At 38.5% G+C, this 24,117-nt stretch overlaps 1 protein-coding gene across 5 annotated transcripts in view; it reads right to left on the reverse strand.

Moving 5' to 3' along the window:
* The window catches only part of RBFOX1 (RNA binding fox-1 homolog 1), a 522,788-nt gene that overhangs the window by 333,680 nt on the left and 164,991 nt on the right, over positions 1 to 24,117 (reverse strand). The window contains exon 1 of one of the 5 annotated variants that reach the window (XM_075179851.1): positions 3,299 to 3,484. The exons of the other annotated variants lie outside the window; for them this stretch is intronic. The gene's annotated coding sequence lies outside the window, so the exon portion shown is untranslated. Of the gene's footprint in view, positions 1 to 3,298; positions 3,485 to 24,117 lie in introns of those variants that run through there. 5 annotated transcript variants of the gene reach the window in all.

The raw sequence follows: 24,117 nt of genomic DNA on the forward strand, positions 1-24,117 counted from the left end.
AGAGTAGGCAAGTATGGCACATACACGCCCTTACTGTACTCGGCCTACATTAAAACGCAAAGCAAAGTGCCAGAGGAAAACGAATTAAACAGCTGCCATATATACAATGAAAACAGTTCTGTAAACTGTGTATACATTTGTAACACATTTCTTCTCATATTATATTTGTTATTGATTCCCAACGCATTAGAAGAACACTTCTCAACACAGAAACACTCTAAACTAATTCACATTTGCCTCGAGTGTGGGATGTTTTATGACATATTGTATATAAGAGTAGGTTTGTGATTTGTTTCTTTGGAATAAAGTTTGTCCACACCACATTAAATTGTACAAGTCACCTTCACACTGTGTAAACCACCATTTCGTGGATTCAGGTTATCAATTTATTTTGAACCCGTGGCAGCACAGAGACATGAGGTGCCTCATGTCTTAATGATTGTCACACATTCCTAGTGAGTAGATACGCTGCATTCTCATGAATGTTCAGCCCACAAAATGGTTACCTCTATATTAAATAAGTGATGGGTATATTTTAAATAACCAGATATTGACAGGAATTTTCTTGGTATTTGTATATCTAGTGGCTGTATTTCCTGTCCCTAGTCATAGACTCTTGGAGAAAAATGACTGCAGATGTGCCTTTATCAGTCTTATGATAATGCCATGTATTATGCTTTTGATCAACCCTTCTGTCCTCAAACCCTTTAGAGTCAGAGACTCATTAAAACACAGAAAGATCAAACAGCTGCTCGTATAACAGCTGAGGTATTCCACAACACCTTCTTCATTCAGTCTATTTTTCATTTACATTATTTGTTGTCTAGGATGATGTATGCATAATAATAACTTAATATGCATTTTCAGGCATAAAAATCGGCAGATGGTTTTACTCATGTAATATGTACATTAGTATTCATTGTATGTGATAATACACCTCTACTGTAAATTATATGCATATTAAGAGACACAGACAATATCTCTGACTATAGAAAAGTACAAAGCTATAGGCCAAGCAATTTTATACAGGCCCCAAAGATCTGAGGTGGCGTCTATTATCTGTAATAATTTTCATTGGGAAAGGCACTATTCCTTATCGTAACAAGTTTTTTTCTTATAAACACTGAAGTCGAAATGTTCAAAACTGCTCTCTGAGGTATTTGCATCCTGAATATGGCTGTGGAATGTTTAATTTGTGGCTTGTATCGGCAGAACCTTGCACCTTGTAAGTACTCATTTGCCGCAAAATTCGATTGGCTCATCTCTATATTGAAGTGATGACATCAGAAGTCAATAATACAGGCGATGATACCAGAGTTGACCGGTTTTTCACATATAATTTACAGGCGTTCATGCATATATAACATCACTTGAATTATTTAAAGCTATGTTTCTGTATAAATAAGGAACTTTCTCTGCATTGTAAAATAAAAACAATATATTCCTGATGTGCTGTTTAACTTCTTTCATCCCTAAGCTAGTGCAAAAGAAGTCAAATTTTCTTATGCCTATCTGGCACTCCATGGGTTAAGTATGTTTTGCTGTAATGTGTGCTGACCAATCAAATCAGAAAAAAACAACAGGAGCAGCTCAGCTGTGAGGGGGGGAAAAAGCCAATATGTGCTAAATCAATGACAGCCAACAGCCATATCACCAGTGTTACTTCTCTACTCCTACTTATGATTCAGACTAGGGGAAAAAAAACTTCTCTTAGCTACTGCTAACATTAACTATCTCAGGCCCAAATTCCATGTATTCTACTACAAGAAATGCAAGTTTGTTAACTCCTAAGAATGTACTTGAGAGTCAAATCCTGCAGCAAGCTGTTCCGTTGATGGAGACATGCAAGACAACAATTAGTTACTGTTCGTTTTCTATTATTTCTTAATAACATATTTATCTAGATGAGAATAACAAAGCCATCTGACAAGCTTGTTTTCTCTCGTGAGCATAATTGTTCTTAAGCTTTTGCTGAAAATATCCTTCTCGGCATTAACGTTGAATAGCTCCTGTATTATCTTTGATAGCAAAACTGCTTTTAATAAACATTAATTGTATATTAGCTGAAGTGAGATTGCCAGGAGAAGTGGGAAAAATAACAGTGAAAACACAGCTACGGGAGGAAAAAGGCATAAGTGATCTGTAGTGTTATTAATGGATCAGCAGCATGATCGGCTAAGTATAGTAAAGCATTAAATCTGAAAGCAGTATTTACCTTGTAAAAACACAATCCCAAATCTCTTCATCTAAATAGAGACTTTTGCCAGAAATTGTTACTTCCAGTGACTAACCTGCTGTGGCAACCGTACACAAATATATATGTGTGATAATGTATGTATTATATACTTTAGTCCATATAGACATTATTCTAAATGCTCTAATGCTATACTACTGCATTTATCATGGCTATAGAATACTGTATCAATATTACAGCAATGCTACAGAACAGCAGAATATGTCAGTGCTTTATCAATAAAAGATAACACTACCAGCATTTCTCACAGATGCTAAATTTTCATTTCAGCCATCTCTAACAGTATTCACATACCTACAATTAGAAAAAGTGCTATTGTTCAACTGCATACTGTAGTAAAGAGAAAAAAGCCTTCCGACACGAGAGGACATCTGAGGTATAGGTGCTTCTTTAATGACGTTGCACCAATTGTTCCAGTGAAGTTTGCTTACGTTACACGCAAATGTGGAGCCTCTTTTTATGTGGCTGGACACATGACCTGGTCAGCCAATCACAACTGACTGATATAAGAAAAAAAATGCTTTATAAATGTGCCTTCAATTCAAAACAAACAAAGTTGTCAGACTCTTTCAATTAAAACACTGCTAGCTAGTCAACTGTATGCAGATTGCCTTATTTCACAGCTATAACAAACATGAGTAGTTATGTAATTGTAACCTTGATGCAGACACAACTGTATCTAATATAATGAGGCTGAATTGCAAAAAGAATACAATCACAGCTTGCACAATTACTATCCACAAAGTCCCAAATGTCTATCAATTTGTACCCCCTCATTGAAATAAAGACTTCAAAGGGGACATATGAAACTCACTGAAATAGCAACATTTTTCCTTCTGTTCTACGTGCGATGTACTGGACTCAGTGCAGCTGTGTAATATATTGTCAGCCTGCCAATGCAGTTCTATTCCACCTGCTTTGTAGGTCATTCTTAATAGTTGTTGCAGCACGTGAAGGAATCGGCAACTGTGATGAAGCATTTAACGGTTGTCTTTCTGACGTTTTTTATGTATAAAAATGCTTACATTAAATATACAAACTCACCCCACTGTGAAGTATGCCTCTTGCGAGGTTGGATGGCCACGAGACAGTGCTAGTGGCTACTAGGTAGCTCCATACAAAAAAGGAAGACAAAAAGCATTAAAAAAAGCATCAGTGGTATGCGCAAGAGAAAGAAAGAGGGATGGGAAATTAATAATCCAACAGGCAGGTTCTCTCAGTGTTATTAATCATGCTGCTTCTCACAAGCTAGAGAGGAGCTGAGATTTGCACATGGGTAGGGGAGGGGAGCAGACATCATTGGCCGACTGTGCTCATTCCTATACATCACAGCCAATCCTTCGTTTTTTGCCTTAAGGTACAAATACTGTATATCTGTGAAGCAGTTACAAAACCCTGGAAGATGAAAAACCATGCTCTCAGGCTAGGCAATGCTTTTGTCCAGTTAATGCACTATAAACTTTACTTGAGCTGATTTCTTATTTGATACCCCTGTGACAGGGTCAGTGAACGGCAAGCAATTCCATCCCAAATCATACCATAATCGAATTGCTGCCTATTTCCCAAACCTATAATGAAAAAGGCAACTGAAATAATGCAGGTAATGTTGCCAGCCTCCCATCGCTGTCGTACATTATTACTGCCGATTGCTTGCCTCCATTTCCCCTGTACTCTAACAATGAATATATTTCACAGCTCACTTGCTTTACTGTGTGGGTGGCATGGCATAGACACCTACATGATATGAAAAAAATCTAAAACAATAGGGTTTTGTCTGTGAAAGCAACCTAACAGGCTGCTGATAGTAAAGACAATTTTGTCAGTATGATCCCCCATGCAGAGGGTGGTTTAGACAGTAGAGCTGATGCAGAGGTTTGAATTAATGTGTTCTTTTTATTTTTGGACTGCATGGTAACATGCATGCTTCCTTTTATGTTTTATATTACCCGCTTTGCATATTTCGCTATGTAGCGTTTTAATTTACAATAAACAGTGTATGTTATGAATGTTGGCTCCAGCATTTTTGTTCTTACACAGCAACACATTAAATATACAGACAGATTAGAGGTTAAACAGTCAGACGGGCATATAGATTGATAGACTGAAGATTAAGGAATTGTAAATCATGACGGACTTCAGTTATGGATAATTATACTTTTAACAGTTTTAGTGTATTTAAAGTACTAGATTATTTCTATATGTAAAGATGCTTTGTGTACATGTTCATATTAATGAGGTCTTTTCTCGCTTTCTGACGGCTTCTCTGTTTGAATAGGGCGCATCATAAAAAGCGAAGTCCCCATTAGAGTCTTTCATAGGGAAAGACCCAAATACAGGTTACAATGTATAGCGTTAGATTGACAATTATTCATACAAACTTTGTTTTCTCTGTTAGGGCTTAACAAGACAGGCAAAAATATGCAGATTACATGTTACTGTGCACGTTTCACACAACCAGAACCACTAACAACATCAGCAAAGAAATTATTTCTACAGATAGGCTGTATGAACCAAGAACATTTCTACATTAATGTGCAAATAAAATCCACCAACATTTGCAGACAAAAAGCTGTCACATAATGAAATCCAGTATCAATAAAAATTGCTAAATGCAAATAATAATAATAATAATAATAATAATAATAATAATAATAATATAAGCGCTAAATAATTCAATAATACAATGATGATATGCTATGTAGTTGATATCTTTTTTAGGCAAAATTAGAATGTTTTAACTTGATTTCAGCTTTTCTTTACTTACACTACATGCTTGTATAAATATGCTCGTATGTACACGTGTATGGGTCCCCTAATTTCTGAAAGAAAGTTACTTATAGATGGCTACCCAGCAGAGGAAGCGTTTTTTTTCAGAGACAATGGTTTTGATTGCCTTAAAAAAAGAATGAGTTCACCTAGCGGTTCTTTTATATACAAATCACCAGGCTGCTAGAACAAGGCATGTGTCATTATAAAGATCTAGGGTTAACCCAAACTTTTGAGCTGTCACTCATATTGATAAAATATCCTCTAATGGGTGCTAAACTGCATGGAGCGGACTTTAGATTTTCTAAAGCTTAAGATTCTCTTTTGACTCTGGACCAGTGACCTGAATCAAAGTTGTAGACTGAACAGCCAAGTTAACCCTTAACAAAGCTTAATGAATCTCCCCCTGTGTTTGCTTATGTATTATCACAGTTTTGCAGCTGGAACACTTTGATAAGTAATCCTCTTCTCCCCATGTACAAAGCACTGCAAGGCTGAATCAGCATGACTCTGCATGGAGAACAAGATATACTGTATCCTTTTCAATCAAGCAGAAAGGATATGTGCTCCCTCTGACTGTTGTCAACTATCAAGAAACTAAGTAGGATGAGAAAAAGAATAATTGTTAAACAACAGGATTGCTACAACAGCTAAATCAATTTTGCTGAAGTGACGGATTAAGATTTTTACAATGATGATGTTAATCATATTAATAAAAATGTAACAATAGTGACATTGTTTATGCACTTTACTAATTGGAAAAAGTCCCCACAAAGATTACTGCAGAGGTGAGCAAAGTTGCGGGTGAATTTGGCACAAAGCAAATTTTGTGGTGGAGCGAATTTTGCAGATGGGCAAAGTTCCAGCCATATAATTTCTGAGTTCCGCTTTTGGTTTGTTATTACACGGAATAATGGCATTCTGTACGGTGATTATAAATTCCACACAACAGAATTTATAGTCGATAAATGAGCTTCAATGAGTCTTCATTCTGCTCCGGAGTGTAGTTGGAACAGTGTCGGACTCACTCACTGAGGTACCCACAGTTGGGACCCACAGCCATATGACTTCGCCCCCTTTCCTGATGGTGCGGGACAAAATACTGCACCTCTATGGGGCGTAAGCAAAAATTAACATTACATCTGTCAAAAAGTATCCACGCGTGGTGTCTGGTGGCTGTTCCGGAGGCACCTCACACAGATATTTTCTGAATTGAATCAGTCTCTAAGTGTGTATATGTTTTTTTACTAACCATATTGTGAGGACTGGTAAGTATGTAAAAGGTTAACATGCTGTAGGAAGTCATGTGTGTATTTAGAGGGTAATATAATGTGGGGGCTGCGGTGTGTGGGTGTAAAAGGTTAACATACTGTGGGGTTAATAGACTGTGCCTATATCTGTATCTATGTGTTAATACATCTGCCACACGCCTCCTTTCACTTCATGTGCCACATTCCCCCTTCCCTGCATTGAGACATCCCATGTGCCACAATCCCCCTTCCCTAGATCCAGGCACCCCATTTGCTATACTCCCCCTTCTCTGTATTTAGGCACGCTATGTGCCATACTCCCCCTTCCCTGCTTTCAGACACCCCATGCACCACACTCCCCTTTTCCTATGTCCAGGCACCCCATGTGCCACACTCCCCCTTTCCTATGTCCAGGCCCCCCATGTGCCACACTTCTCCTTTCCTATGTCCAGGCCTCCCATGTGCCACACTCCCCCTTTCCTATGTCTAGGCACCCCATGTGCCACACTCCCCCTTTCCTATGTCCAGGCACCCCATGTGCCACACTCCCCCTTTCCTATGTCTAGGCCCCCCATGTGCCACACTCCCCCTTTCCTATGTCCAGGCACCCCATGTGCCACACTCCCCCTTTCCTATGTCCAGGCACCCCATGTGCCACACTCCCCCTTTCCTATGTCCAGGCACCCCATGTGCCACCCCCCTTTCCTATGACCAGGCACCCCATGTGCCACACTCCCCCTTTCCTATGTCCAGGCACCCCATGTGCCACCCCCCTTTCCTATGACCAGGCACCCCATGTGCCACACTCCCCCTTTCCTATGTCCAGGCACCCCATGTGCCACCCCCCTTTACTATGACCAGGCACCCCATGTGCCACACTCCCCCTTTCCTATGTCCAGGCACCCCATGTGCCACCCCCCTTTCCTATGACCAGGCACCCCATGTGCCACACTCCCCCTTTCCTATGTCCAGGCCCCCATGTGCCACACTCCCCCTTTCCTATGTCCAGGCCCCCCATGTGCCACACTCCCCCTTTCCTATGTCCAGGCCCCCCATGTGCCACACTCACCTTTCCTATGTCCAGGCCCCCCATGTGTCACACTCCCCCTTTCCTATGTCCAGGCACCTCATGTGTCACACTCCCCCTTTCCTATATCCAGGCACCCCATGTGCCACCCCCCCTCTTTCCTACATCCAGGCACCCCATGTGCCACACTCCCCTTTCTCTGCTTCCAGATACCTCATCTGCCTTCTTCTTTGTTTCCAGTTGCCCCATTTGCCCCATTCTCCTGCTTCCAGGCACTTCACCTGCCACCTCCCCTCCCTGATTCCAGGCACCTCATCTGCCACACTCCTTCCCTGCTGTCAGACATGCCATCTGCCACACCCCACCCTCCTACTGCCACACTGCTCACAGCTGCCAGTTACCACATGCTGCTACTTGCCCCGCCAATACATTTCCCCAGGCCTGCTACTATTGCACCTCACCTGCCAATATTCTTCCCTACAGGACTCTAAGCTGGATTCCCTGCACTGTTTTCATAGCTGCACAGGAGAAGAGAGAAGAGCAAGAGAGAGAACGAAAGAAGCAATTGCATTCAATTTGATCTTCATAAGTGCAATATATATATCTAATATATATAAGCCTAGTGGCGTGTGTTAGTCTGTGTGTGTGTGAAAAAACAAAAACCAAGCTTCAGCGCCACCTGCTGGGCGGAGTTATACACTGACCTACTAAATTCTTAGTGTGTGTGGAAAAAAACTAAGAAAGGGCTGAAATTTGGTATACTAAGATGTTTTTAATTTGTTAATTTAATTTGTTAATTGTTAAAAGTGTTTATAAAGATTTTAAAAAAATACATATATATTTCTTGAAGGAGAAGTGACAGTTGGGAGTGGTTGGTGGTTGCCGGGGGTGACAGTTGGGAGTGGTTGGTGGTTGCCGGGAGTGATAGTTGGGAATGGTTGGTGATTGCCGGGGGTGACAGAGCGAGAGGAGTGTGATACTCAGGACCGCTGAGAGAGATCCCTGTGGCTGGATAGACATCTGGATAGATGTGGCGATAGAGATGAAGGATGAGGAGATGGAGAAAAATGATGAGGTGGTGACATGTGGACAAAACCACGTTAAAAAAGGGCGCTTGCGTCGGGAAGTAAAGCTCTTCACCTGAGGAGGCCTGGGCTATGGCCCAAATGCATGACAAGAACCTTTTTAACACATTAAGTAGCTTGATTTGACTAGAATGTATGAGTATCATGCACGGGTTAACTTGTGTGTGTATATATATATATATATATATATATATATATATAATTTGTAGGCCTGGATACACACACTCCGAACGTTGAAGGGATACAGCAAAAGGCAAACAGGACGTACTCACTGAACATTTACAGTGATTACAGTATATATATATATATATATATATATATATATATATATATATTTATTTCCCTTCTTTGGGTATTTGTTAATTACACAGATGCAACTGTAGTTCACCAGTGCCTGCTACTTACACTTGAGCTGCTGTTTTCAAATCTTCCACTACCTGGCTGATGCAAAGACCTATTCGATGACTTGAGGGAATGGGTAAAAGGCGGTTCAAACGAAAAAAGTAAACTGTATTCCATGGTCTTACCATGTCCTCTCTAGTGGCTAGGCATGCTCCTTCAGCGGCATGCCAAAGCACACACTATTTCATGGGTCCCTACCATTATATTTCCCCGATTGGTCCTTCATGCCTTAGTCTGACATTGAGTTGGGGTATATTATCCAGTCATAAAAATGACAATGCTAGGTCCCAAGGAGAAACGTGTAAAATTCTGTGCAGAAAACTTGTAGGACATTTTTGAAAATTTTGTTTACTTTAAATCAAGAAGAGATGAGTTGCAGTAAAATTTGAGATGCATCGACGTATGAAATGCATAGTCTAGCAATAGAGCTGGGATGATAACAGTCAAATCATTCTGCTGTGTGCTTTAATTGTGGTAGGAGTGGAAACACTTAAAGCCAAATTCTGCCGGAAAAACGTGTGAAATTTCCTAGCCAATTGTGGAATAAGGCGAAAACTCTGCAAGGCAGATTTAAAAATCTCTAGTCCAAAATAACTGTCTCTAAAGACAAAAAAAATTGGCAATATTTTGCAAATTAGTTTCCATATTAATACACTAATCCATTTTCTGCTTTATTATAATATTAGACAATATTAGATATTTCTTATATAATTGGATAGCAAATATGTTACCACTTGCAGACCAATTAGGTTATAAAACAACAGTGGTGTTTATTGTTGTCCAATTACATGTTTTAACACAAATAGCCACCGGTTATCAGTAAATATTGTGTGTAATTTTATAACCTAATTAAAGATTATATATATGGGACTTGAACTGGTAAAAACATTATTTAACATAAGTCAATTAAAAGTTTGCAAATGGTCCCAGGTTTTATGATTATATGTCTATAGAGCGCTTTGGTGGTTCATGTAGGAAAGAATGGACAGAAAAATGGCCCTGCAATTTCTGATCCTGAAACTAAATGATAAAACTCTCAATGTAAACCTTACCTGCTGCAGGTTGCAAGATAACATCAATGTCATTACATTAATCATTTCTTGAACTCAGATATTTTACAATTAAGTAAAGAACAGAAGAATCACATAAATAACGGAGGCAAGAAAATCAACCAATTTAAAGTTAATTAAGACTAATTTATGGGGTATAATTACCCTTTAAATAACTGAAGTGTAAAGAAGTAACCACACCACCAATCTTACCCATAAAAGCATGAAATAGATGTTTGTCGTAGCTATAAACATGGGTCGGTGGTCACTGCTTTGACTACAAACTAAATATATTTCTTGATGCTACAACTTGATTTAGGGCTCATTCACATTATTGTATTTTTACAATGATTACCTGCAGCATACTGGCCATGAAGTAGGCTGCTGAAATGAGTCTATCACAATGATAACTGATCCCAATGACTGTTCCTGAATGTTCATAGCAAACTGCAGCAAAAAGTGAAACCAAATCCACATGCACAGTAAAACAACATAGAATTCTGAGATTCATATAAGCTGCAGGGGACATGCAAGTGCAACTGAGGTACAGTAAGAGCATCATAGTGGGACCCCCTGGCAGGAAAAAACATCCCCTGGCGGGTGGATGTTTAGGAAATAATGTAAAAACGTACAAAAATAATATTTTATTACATGGCACTACTGGTCCCAGCAAGCCCTTGCAGCTCTAAACTGATATGCTTTAAGCATAACATTGACAGCGATAGCTTTACATGGACTATGGATTAACACATGATGCAGAATTCTCTAGCAATTTAACCCATTAACATGTGCCCAATGCCTTTTTACGCAAGGCAGAAATGGGCTTTAACCCTATGTGAACATAGGGATACACACTGCTATATATTCCAGAGACATAGTCAGGTAAGGTTTGGTACAACTAAGCAAAATTTCTCCTAATGTGATATCCTTAACGAAAAAAAAGAAAAGTTAGCATGCTGATTCATGTGTACAAGCTAAACACATTTTACATGATTTACCTTCAGATCTGTGCTCTTCTTCTGTCATAACTATTGGCTGAAAGGACTGTGACTCTGCACACTACATAGAGATCTATGGACACTACCATACATACGCACTGCAGAATTGGAATGACATCGCTCCTTCGTTGAACGACATTTTTAGTCCGGTTTCAAACGTTCAATGAAACAATACGATGTGCACTGGAACGATATTTGTTCATTGTTGTAGCGTACACTAATGTGATATTGGGTCAAATAGTCATTTATTGTTTGACTGGCCCAATAATTGGCTGAAAATACTGTATATATGATAAAGTATAATCTTGGGAAAGTGTATTTTGTTTATTTTTTTCAACTAATTAAGCATTGTTAAACCTAAAAACAGAAACTATTTACTTTAAAACACTGCCATTAAAAGCTCTATTTATCACATAAAAAAACAATATTATAACAGAAAAAGATTATTGTCTTTTCCGTGTATGCGTTTTAATTGTGCTTGCAATCAGTGAAAAAAATTAACATGGAAATTTAAATTCAGAAGCGATACTTTATTGTTTTGACGCAGAATTAGTTATGGGCATGACGCCAATATACTAAGCAGCAAATCTGAAATTTTTAGACACTGAATGTAATGATCTACTCAGTAATCACAGTTTTGATTCACATTTTTTTTATTAAATGGATGTTTGGTAAATTTGATCATTATTTGCCAAATCCAGTAAACTACATTAAAGATTAAAGATTAAAGATTTGTTCTACATGCCAATGTCATAAGTCTTTTCTAACATCGACAGTATAAATGAAGGGACTGGACCTTGCAATTTTTATCAATTTGCCATTGGTCCTTTTGATAATCTTGACTAACTTAGAAAGTTTTAGTCATTTTTTGATATATAATTTTAATTGCTATGGGCAGCATGGTGGCTAAGTGATTAGCACTTCTGCCTCACAGCACTGGGGTCATGAGTTCAATTCCCGACCATGGCCTTATCTGAGTGGTGTTTGTAAACCCCCATATTTGCGTGGGTTTCCTCCAGGTGCTCCGATTTCCTCCCACACTCCAAAAACATACTGGTAGGTTAATTGGCTGCTATCAAATTGACCCTAGTATGTGTGTGTGTCTGTGTGTGTGTGTGTGTGTGTGTGTGTGTGTGTGTGTTATGGAATTTAGACTGTAAGCTTCAATGGGGCAGGGACTGATATGAGTGAATTCTTTGTACAGTGGTTAATAAATTTGTTAGAAAATGGTTGATTTGTTTGTAGACATCCCCTCCCACTGTGAGACCAAAAGGAGATTAATGGACAATATGTAATGGCTGCTAGATAAAGATACAGACTACATAGTTTTGTGTTAATAACCTGTGAGACCAATGGAATATTAGTGAACAATGTGTACTGACTGCTAGATAAAGAGATATTTGTGGTGAACTTGCAAGTATTGTACTGTAATATATTATTGGACATTTAATAAGAATATTGCTATTACCGATTGTATAGTTTAATAAGATAAGAACTGGGCCTGTTGCTAAAGTTATAAAGGTTGCATTGTTATATGGACTGTATTGTTTTTGTTTTAATAAGAAGTATACTGTTCTTGTTTGATAGCCACTTTTCTTGAGTGGTATAAAATAGGCAATTAGTAAATGGCCTCCAGAGTGCCACATGCTGTCAGCATGTGCTCTCAACTTTGCATGGTATGAGGTCAGCCATTTTAAGCAGTGACTTTGCACTGGGAAGCTTTAATAAGCCGTGATGTTATATTGGCAAAATTTTTTGGTAAGATAAGTTTCATTGTGAGCACTAGAGTATATGTATATGTATGTATAGTGATATGGGGGAAAGGGAGATTTCTAATGGGCAACCTAGCACTCTGGGGGCGTGACCACACTCCCATCATGCTGTGGTCACGTCCCCATCATGGTGTGGTCACACCGCCTGTCCCACTGTCGGGGACTTTCATGTTAAGAGGTATGATCTTGGGCTTGTTGATAAACTCTTGCACACTCACATTGTAGATAACTGCCCATTCCATCACTGAATATATTTGTAATGGCAACACGAAGGGGCATATTCAATTGTTGGCGTTACTGCCTAAAGTAACGTGGCGCGCGCACTATTACCTTCATTACGGTAATAGTGCGCATAAATACCGTTATTACGGTACTTTTCTCGCTGGATTTGAGCTTGTGGCTCAGGGAGCTGCGAGCTGAAATCCGGCTTACTATTAATACTTTTTCCGCCGCAGAAACCGCCAACAATTGAATATGCCCCAAAGATGTGGACAAGAATTGTGCAATGTTTTCAGATAACAGTACTGTGGTGAACTGAAAACAGCAGTTTGACAAAATAATATTGGTGCGGTAAAAAGTACAGCCCTGCAATGTTTAAAACAAGCAGTGACTGAACAGACAAAAACATGAGGTTGCTTTTGGAAGACTTGTTTACATGAACAAGCAAAAGTCATATTTAAACAAGTGCTGAACCAGCTATTGATGTTTCCCTAAATCTGGATTTGAGCCAGATTTCCCTGGAAAATGCAAGCTTCCCAGTTATTGCTCAGTTATTTTTTTGTGCTTCTAATGAGTTCTCCCTGCTGTGATTGTCAGGTGCCTCCAACACATTCTTTTGCTGTCTGTTTTCAGCAGGCTTATTGATCAAGATCTGAGGATGCCACATTTGCAATACGCATAGGGAGCTTTGGAATTTTTTTAAAATTAATTTAAATTAATATTTAAACACCTTCAAAAGAAGATGCTAACAATGATTAAGCCATGCTGACATCCATTTACCTTTCCATTTATTATCAGAGTACAAATATTTAAACAGCAAGTCATAGTAAAACAAACTTTAGTGACATGCACAGAGAACTATAACATTCATATTTATATAATGCATTAGTTTGCCTTAAATAAATATTTTAATATACATTTGTTTATTTGGCATCTCTGTTTTGGAGCTGCAGGTTTGTAAAGTGACTGTGCCCTCTCAATTGCACAGATCATGCTATCTCAGAGCAGCCAGAGGATTTCTGTTATGTACTGTTATGTGATAACAGTGACAATGTCTAAAACATTAATGACCTGAACAGCAGGTGCATAAAGAATTTTAAGTGTTTGATACTTGCATCATTAATATGGAACTAGATTATTACTATTTTTTTATTATTAATTTTTATTTATAGGGCACCACAAAGAATCCGTAGCGCCGTACAAGGACAGACAATGGCACAGTACAAGGTGAAACAGCACAGTACAAGTAACAGTAAGCACTATAACTCTGGGGGCTCAGGCACAGCTAGAAAGAGAGGGAGGGGAAAAGTCGGTACAGGCAGGTAACTTGGGCCCAAGAGGGTGGGCAAGGATGACAGGTTAAGAGCCACTGAGGGGAGCGGAGAGAAGCGAGAGGAGACAGAGGACAGAGGGACCGAGAGGAGGAGAGCTGAGTTGCTGGAGAGCGCAGTTAAAAGTGTTGGAAACAGGAGGTAGGAGAGCCCTGCTCAAAGGAGCGTATAATTTAAAGGGAGGGGAAGACAGACAGACACATGGAGACTAGATAGGTTGGTTTGAGTTTAGTTAGCAGGAGGAAAATGTATTAATATTATAGACTTAACAAGTGTCCTTTATGCTCTTTTTAAGCAGAAAGCAGCCAATTTACTTTGACTATAATGGAATACATTTCCTACTTATAAAGTTGGCTACACATGCTGCACTATCACAGCTGAAATCGGGCAATTGATCCAATATCAATACTTAAGCGATAATGGATCATTATCATTCATGTTGAAAAATGTGGCTATTAGCTTGTGACCCTAGCAGTGCCAGAAGGTACCCATCTACTCAGCCTGAATGCAGAACGTCTGGATCTAATCAAATGTGGCCACTTATGACAGGGCTCCTGTTTCTCAGCTCTCGGGTGGAGTGGCTGAATCACAGTGCATGTTGTCAACATTGGTTTGTTTATTTACATTTCTCTATATGTTCGTGTAACAGCTACTTTCTACACATGTATTTAGTAGCATAAAAAAATATATATACAATCACAGATAACAATAGTAGAGTATAACCCAGGGGGTCAAATTATTTCATACAGATTGTAGTTTTCAAGCAAATATGTTTGGACAAAGCAGACAGTGATGTACCCTTGCCCCTCAAAAAATAAAACTAGAGATACACAGAGTAATATGCTAATTATGTGCTAAGTGGTATAAAACACACTTATTGACTACAACTTATTGTCTACAACAAAAATATGCCTGTGCAAATATAGTTATGCCAAATAGTATAATGCTGGTTCAATGTGCTTGATCAAAGTCATAGCTAAGAACTGCCTACTTGTGGACAATACCGCCAAACCCCATGTAAGTACACCTGCCTCCTAGAATCAATAAAACCCCAATGTGTCATGCTTGCTATGTGTTCCATCATCATCATCATTCATTTATATAGCGCCACTAATTCCGCAGCGCCATACAGAGAACGCATTCATATCAGTCCCTGCCCCATTGGAGCTTACAGTCTAAATCCCCAAAAACACAGACAGACACACACAGACTAGGGTCGATTTTGCTAACAGTCAATTAACCTACCAGTATGTTTTTGGAGTGTGGGAGGAAACCGGAGCACCCGGAGGAAACCCACGCAAACACAGGGAGAACATACAAACTCCAGAAATGGATGTTCTTTTTTTAATCTGTCCACTTCCTTTTTCCATAATGTATTCTCATGTTTGTGCAGCGCCAGGTGTAGAATGTTAAGCTGGTCACTCATAGTAACAGTTGCACAGAAGTCTATTGCTATATTTGAATGTAACTGGTGGCTTCTTAAGCCAATAGACATCCTCTTGGGAGTACACGTAGAAAACAGACACACATGAGCTCTATTCTATTGGTCCTTTCCTCCCTAAAAAAATATGTTGAGGAGTCCTGCCTCCCTTTAAGTTATAAATAGGTGCACTATACAATATTATAGCTTTAATCTTTCTTTCTAAATCTAGGAATGTATCTACCAATCTGCCATAATTCTTTCAAACAGCTAAGCACTGTAAACTATAGAGAACATATTTTATAACAAAAAAAAAAGGATCAATATGAAAAAAAATCACAGTGGATGTAATTGAAGTCATACATTTTACCCAACTTCAGCTCTACTACCAATTACTGCTATTTATCAAAGAGAAGATAACATAAAACCTGGCAGCATAAAAACAAATTTTACTAGGTCTGAAAAAATACTGGAATATCATCAGAAAGAGAAGAAAAAAAAAGACACAAATAATAAATAATTCAATATTCCTGAGGAAAGCTCTAGTGGAAGAGGCCTGAGCTGATTCAAACATCAGACATAAGGCTGACAAGAGGTATATCGATTTAGACAATTCTATCATTATTATTCTAGCCTGAGTCCTTCAGGAAAGTTGCTCCTTTGGCCCTGTTTTTATTGCAGAATCTACAACCCTTCCTCTTACACCACATGTGTTTGAGCGTCCAGTCATTTCTGGGATTCTGTGTAAACTTTATGTTTAAAATAATAAAAAATAATCTGTTCCTTTTTGTACCCTTCCTCCCCATGTAGTCAAGGACTGAAAACTGGTGCACAGGTAACTGAGGTAAAAAGGTTGTTTACCCGCTTGAAAACAATCATATGTTTGCTCTCATTTTTTAAACAGTACCATAATAATGACAGTTAGCATCTAAATGTTTGGTATGAGTTACAGAAGCCTTTGTACCGGTTTTCATTAATATCCCTGGTTGCAGTGGCAAGTGCAGTTTTCTAGCAGGCATCTTCCAAATTTGCCGCTCACTAAAAAAAAAAATATCATATGTATATGCTCTGTATTTATGCAAAAAAACATATAGGGCCTCATTCATTACCTCCTGGAGAAAACCATGTTACAATGCAAGGGGTGCAAATTAGTTTAGTATTTTGCACATAATGGAAGTGTGGCCATCAGCCTAAACGAAGTTAAAATCACGTGGGTGAGTGATTATGTGTTTAGCCTATCGGCTTCTTCAATTTGTGACCAATGAAAGCAGAGTAGGGGGAGTGGTTTAGTTTGATATAGGTGAATGTTCTCCTCCATTTTCCCCTCTCTGCTTCCAGATTTCCTCCCGCCCACCCGGCATGTTATTGGGTTATTTATTATGTTTTCTGGGAGAGCAGTGCAGTCGGTAAGTTTGCATATGGTGCTTGGGTTATCTCGTCATAGGTCACTACTCCCCCTTTTGGATTGTGTTGTCATCACGTGTGTTGGGTCCAGTGAATGGGACTCTGTACCAGTATGTTGGATATTTTACTGGTGGATATAAGGGGGGTGTAGTCTTGCCAATGGACAGATATTTCGCACCGGCCAATAGATAAGGTATTGTTCCTGGGTTGGTGGTACAATGATCTGACCTTTCCACCGTTATTGGTTTTGTGTTTGCTGACTGCCCTGCTCTCGTCCGCCTTTCAGCCCATTTAGTTTAATATTAGCCATTTAATAAATATATTTTATTCCAACGTTATTCTGGTGTCCGTGTCTTTATTGGTTTATTAAGGTATTATGGTAAATACTAAGAACTTCCACACTGTGCATTTTAGATAAATACTGGCTTTTTTTTTCATGTAGGACACAAATACTTGATAGTTTTATTTTTACACTGATGTTCGAAGTTGATCTAGAACATGCCCTACCCCAATTAGAAATCTGCAATCACATTTTAAATTTACCTCCCCTCCAATGCAACATGGTTTTGCAGAGGTGAAAAGTTACTCATTTTTTTTGCTTCAATATTTTTTTTATTTTTAAAGCTGTTCAGTTTTTTTTGTTTTTTCTTTTTTTTTACATTACCTGGTAAATTAATTTATCTACATTGTCTGAATTCTTGCATTGTATATTTAGTTATCAGATAAAAACAGCATAGTCCTGCACTTTATTAATCTTAATGAATCAGGCCCATATTGCTCCCAAGATTACAATTTTTAAATTCACGACAGGAATGTTGCCACCTTGTGGTTGGGCATTGTAAAAACACGATGTTGGCATCTCTAGCGATTCTGAGCACTAGGTCAACATCAACTCCCCCCCCCCCCCCCCACACTGCAAAAAAAACCAACCATGAACTGTTGCAGTGCAGAGCTGTACAAAGCAGCATTGAACATGAAAAACCTTCCAAACTTCCCAGCAGTCAGGCCAGATGCCCTAGCTGTCAGAACCGGGGGGACTATCCAGCTTTAATTGGGACTGTGGGGAGGTATGACATAAACTACATAAAGCAAATCATATTATTACATCCTGCTGTGATTTCCCTGCCATGCAGTAAGTAATATGTGCAAGTTCTTGTGCTGTGTTTGAATCACTAGTGCAATAACTATTCTTTATTTTAATTGGTACATTTGTTATAGAGGGGGATTCCAGCCCCTCCCCCCACCCCCAAGCTTGCCTATAGTTCAGCAACACAGGCTATTGGTTTTATCAGCAGGTATCAGTAGGCGTGGTGTTACAACCAGAATTAAAGCTTTACTTTCTGACCATTACCAATTAAACTACCGTAGATATTAAAGTGTATGTGTATTTCTGTATTTTTTTGTAACCACACGGCATTGGTACGCTTTAAGCAAAAATTATGGTGTGCTTTTTTTCGTAATCACTAAACTGAAACATGCCATTTGCTGGTCTGCATCTATTTTCAAACATATGTGCCAGGTCCGATATTTTAAACATTCAATATAATAACTGCTTGTCCAAATTAATTGTCAGGTTCCAAACATTTGCATCAAATCACTCTGTTTGAAAATAAGTACCTGAAGGCTGAGCATAGCAAATTCATTCCAATTCAAATTGCAATAGTTCAAAGCAATATATATGTGACTATGAGAGTAACCTCATATGACCTCTTTCTGTAACAATGATATCTTTACATGTTGTAAGAAAATCTAAAATCCATACGCCCTTCTTTTACTATATTTTGAGATGACGGCTCAACCATATGATTTTAATCTGGCAATCATTTTACTAGAAGAGTATTTTGACAGCATAATGACATAATGTCATCATTATCCTCAATTAATTTTATAATGTATACTTATAGTATTCTATTTTGTCTACTGGTGGAACAGCATATGGTCTTGAAGATGCAGTTCTCCTGATGAGGGAAATGAATCTCACCTCCCGGACAGATTAGTGACTGCAAAATCAAAGTATCAACATGGTACATTCACACAGAGGAAGAAGAAGCAGGATAAATAGTAGTATGTGCGCTGACCTTCGTGTTTTGGTTTTGGATGTGGTTTTGGTTCTAAAACGTCTTTGTGTTCTGGTTTTGTTACAGGTTTTTTCCCAAAATCATGAAAGGTTATGGTTTTGGATCTGGATTTAAATAAAAATTGTGGAAAAATAGGTAAAATTATGTGATTTGGAGCTGTTTTACTCCTATATTATTATTTATGGCATAAACAGTCATTTACAGTCTATTTTCTAATGATCTCTTCACAACTGTCCAAATTTTTACTCATTTTGGTCAAAATCTGCAGCGAGCTGGCTAGCTAAAATTAGTGATAGTAGTAGCAAATGTACATGACAGTTTATTAAAAGATACAATCACCATTTCTGCTTAATTTTCTTTTAATTCAATTCCATTTCTCACATTTTAAATCAACGTTCCGGCCCGATGATTGGACCTTTGTCAAGACAACCACATGACAGATATTAAAAAACTCATGTTTTTTATTATCACGCAGATATGGTAATTATCTAGCTACATACTCTAAGGTATCATGTCAGATGATATCTTTTTTCATGTGCTTTTCATGCCTTCTATGTAGCTTTTTATCCATTTTGTTGATTTTGTACTCATACATTTTTTTCTGTCTATATATACATGATTCCTCAAAAGGTGATAGTCTGCAAAACATATGAGGTAATGGCTCCCTTGTATTCTCTAAGAGACACACTAAACAATATGCATTCCACCCTGGAACGTATAAACTGGAAGTGTCAAAATCGGAAGTACACTGGTTTTCACTATGTAATATTGTGGCAGTTTCACAGACTCCAAGGGGTAAATTTATCAAGCTGTGAATTTCCGGAGGGTTTGAAAATGGAGATTTTGCCTATAGTAACCAATCAGATTCTAGCGGTCATTTTGTAGAATGTCCTAAATAACTGATAACTAGAATCTGATTGGTTGCTATAGGCAGCATCTTCACTTTTTTAAACCTGCCGGACACTTGCAGCTTGATAAATTTACCCCCAGGCCTCTTGAGAGTGGGGCAGAAAATCTTCACAGTGTAGGTGAGATAGGCCTCAGTTCAGTGGTCAAAGTGAAAATGTTTAAGTGGCGGTATGGAAATTTACAAAAAGTGGTATGGAAATTTACAAGTGCCTCATATAGCAATGGCCATCGAACTGGGTGAGGGGGGCTAGTAGGATGACAGGTAACAAGGCACTGTGTGCTAAGTCCCCATTATGTTATTATGGGCCTTTCAGCTGAAATAGCTGCTGATGTGACTTATGACTACATTTGTGGCGATTGGCGTTTGACCAAACAACCAGCTATAAATGTTAAATTGGGATCTAATGTTTGGCCACCTCTGACGTACATCATACCTGACACCAGTTGTATTGCATATTGCTTGCCACAAAGGCATGGCATAAGCTATTGTATTGTGAGAGGATTATTATGCTTCAATATAAATAACAGGTGGCTCTAGGAGGAGAAATTCGGAGGAAGAAGTACAAACATTTGCAGCCCTTTGAATACTGGTCTATGTAAGCAGGCTTATTATGTAATAATATTTTTAGACAATCTTCGCTTAATATTTACATCTGACGTAAACTAAATGAAAGAAAATACATTACATGACTAGATATTTGTAGGTAACAAAGTAGGGTCCTAAGGGGTGTGGCCATTACCACCCAGATATGGCCATTGCACAAAAAAAACATTCCCCTAGTGACCCAACAACCCACCACCACCACCAGCCAAGTCTACCACCAAAATCAACTTTGGCCCCTTGTTAGTATTAAGCTGGGTACACACTACACTTTTTTCGTCCAATAATCGGCTCAAACAGCCGACATACGACCGCTCGTTCAAAAGTTGGGTCAGTGTGTGCAGTGACACGATGGTCGAAAGTCTGCCCTAATGGACCATTGTCGCCTCATTTGGTTGGTCGTACCGTTTAATATTTTCGTTCCAATCTCGTTTCCGTTGTGTAGTGTGTATAAACTTCCAACCGATCCACAACAGTGAGTACGAAATTACAGTCATTGCTCACGACAACATGGCTGTAAAAAGTCGCTAACGGGACGTCCGCTCTTCCCTTTCTCGTCCTAAACAAGGCTAGTGTGTATGCAGTCCATGGACCGAGCGATCGGACCATCGGTCGCATGTAAAATCGCTCGGCATAAAAAGTTGGTCGAAATTTTTGTAGTGTTTACCCAGCTTTAGTGGCTGACAGCAGTGATCTCCCACACTTCTTACAGTGTCTCCTGCTACTAGCTGTGTGGAGTTGTAGAGGAGTCCTTACATAAACCCACACACACACATCCAAACACATACACACTCCCTCACACATCATCATCTGAATTAGTTTGTGTCTGTTTGGCTTAGAATATAAATGTTACTTTTCAACTGTACGGAATATATTAGCAGCCTATAAATAATTTAAAAAAAAATAAAAATTATTCTGTGGTTTTCCTTTACACATAAACAGCAGAGTGGAAACAAAATACCATTAGAGCTCTTTTTCCCCCCTGTAATGTGCTTAGGAAGTTTTTTTTCTTGATGTGTCTATACCTTGAAGCAATGGCTCCAATTGACCAATAACCTTGGCAATATACTGTACTGTAAGCAGTTAATATAATACAAGCTACGGGAGAGAGAGAGTCACTGAGCTCATATCTTGAAGTGATACAAAACACATCAGGAGGATGAGGTTGACCCCTGAGCATGAGGTCTTTCCTGAAGAATGTTTGCATCTGTATTAATGTGTTTTTCCTATAATGAATGCATACGCTTTATATTAAATGCACGTTTCAGTTTGCATTCATCTTTTTAATGTTAAGTGGGGTGAGGCTGTAAAGGGGATTGACAGCCATTACTCCTGCAGACTAAGTTATTTACTCCATTTGTTTATTTAGTATCAATGATGCCTAGCGTAATGAACACATATTTGATGTTTTTTTGATGTTTTTTGATGGGTTTTTTTATGATACACTTTTAAAAAGGATTTATAACAGATATAGCTATTATTTTCTCCATGATGCAATTAATGATACATACCTCCCAATGTTGATCTTGCTGGCAGCGGGACGGGGTGTGTGAACATGGCCTGCTGGAGGCATGACCATGGCACTCTGCCTTGAAGAGCTAGGCTGCCCTGTTCTCTCCTCCCCTCCCAACTAAACTCCTTCATTGCCGTGTGCAGAATCTGTTCACTGCTGCACTGAAGCAGTGAACTAAATCGCCCCCAACTTTCCCACCGATTGGGACAAAGCCCTCAATTTGGGACTGTTCCTAAATTGGGATGGTTGGGAGGTATGATGATGGAGTAAGTAATAAACTTTTGAAGATTGAGCAATGATTTGCTTTCAAGGTTAGTTCACTTCTCCTATAAAACATTCCTAGATATTTACTATCTATCTTCAAGTTTAGAATATGGATGACCAATCCTCTCTTATTGTTCACGGTCTTTCAATTACAGTCCTGATTTTTGGACAGAACCAATTTTTGGAAGCTGAATGGAGTGTGGCCTACTAGAAAGGAAACAGCTTAGTGGGAGATTCTTGTTGCTCTGTTAGATATGTGCCTGGTTTGAGTAGATGTATGTTGTGAACTAAGTTGTCCAAAAGTATTTATTTGTTATTCCTTTTTATGAATATATAGTCCCCTTTTTTTTTTAGTTTGCACTGATTAGTATATTGTCTCCTGTCCTATGTCTCTCTCAAATTGTTTCAGTCAATTACCTTTTCACTTTAATATGGTGGACATTACATTCTCTGTTACTATGGCAACAAAGAAACGGACATTTATATATTATTATCCTTTATTGATATAGTATTATGCAATCTGACAACTTTATTCAGGATCATCAGTCACTGCACTAGTGGAGCTCAAAATCTAATTGTTATACCTTAGGCACGGAAGCTCAAAAGCCATCAAGGAAAGTTTAGTCGAAGCCAATTAACCTATCAGTATGTCTTTGGACTATGGTGGCAAAAAAGCACCCAGATGAAACCTATTTAAAGTTTAAACACACTGATAGGTGTGCAATAAAGAAACGGAAAGAGTATGTCACAACCGTGAACTGGTCTAAAACTGATCATCTTCCCAAACTGAGCATCACTGCGAGAAGGGTATGTGTTGGTGTAGAAACCAAGGGACCTACAGAAAATCTAACAGAGTTGCTGCCAATGGGACTACAAATATAAAAATGTTACCCAGGTAGAAATCAGTGTTGGTATCAAACCCAATGCTCCATTACTGTGATGCAGCAATAGTAAATATTGAGCAACCATGCACATAGGTGAAACAAAAACATATAATCTATGTATACACTCAAAATATCTATAGTATTCTTCATTAACGTTTAATAGGATATAATGGGTGGGGTTTTAGTGACCTAGCCAATGCTGGTCATAGACATTTTAAATATCTTGCAGTATAGTTTAAAGTTTAAATCAGCTCATAAAATACATTACATTATCTGAGCCTATATTTGTAAAAAAAAAATTAAAATTCACGGTAGCTAAAAAAACGTTTTAACATTTTTTCATTTTTCATGCTTTATTGTTTTACACCTGGAACTCAAAATTGACTTATTTAGGAATTCTTACAACCAATCGACACAACATATTCTAATGTAAATTAATAATAAAAGAATCTAAAGCTTTCTCTTGAGTCATTTCAAATTAAAACCCAAAAATATTTGATTAGATACGTATTTACCCCTTTTGCTAAGATACGCTTAAATAAACTCTGTTGAATCAGGTTTTCAAAGGTCATAAAAGTTGAGTGGTATATAGTGGTAACCCGTTAAAATGTTTCAATTGATTTCAAAAGAAATATTTCAATATCTGAGAGGTCCCACAGTTGGTTAGTGCATTTCCAAGACTGTCACAATACTGGTGTATTTGGTTGTCTGATGTGTGAGTGGGTGCAGAAACGAATCACAAACAAAGTCAGTATACTGGATGGACACATTTAGAATAGCCAAAGGAAAGCAGGGTTTGTTACACAGGATTAGCAGATGGAAAATAGTCAGAGATAAGCTGGTTCGGTACACAGGAGGATTGGATCTGGAATAATTTGACCCTAGGTGGAC

The sequence above is a fragment of the Mixophyes fleayi genome, chromosome 7 (assembly GCF_038048845.1).
Source record: "Mixophyes fleayi isolate aMixFle1 chromosome 7, aMixFle1.hap1, whole genome shotgun sequence".
Classification (NCBI taxonomy): Eukaryota; Metazoa; Chordata; class Amphibia; order Anura; family Limnodynastidae; genus Mixophyes; species Mixophyes fleayi.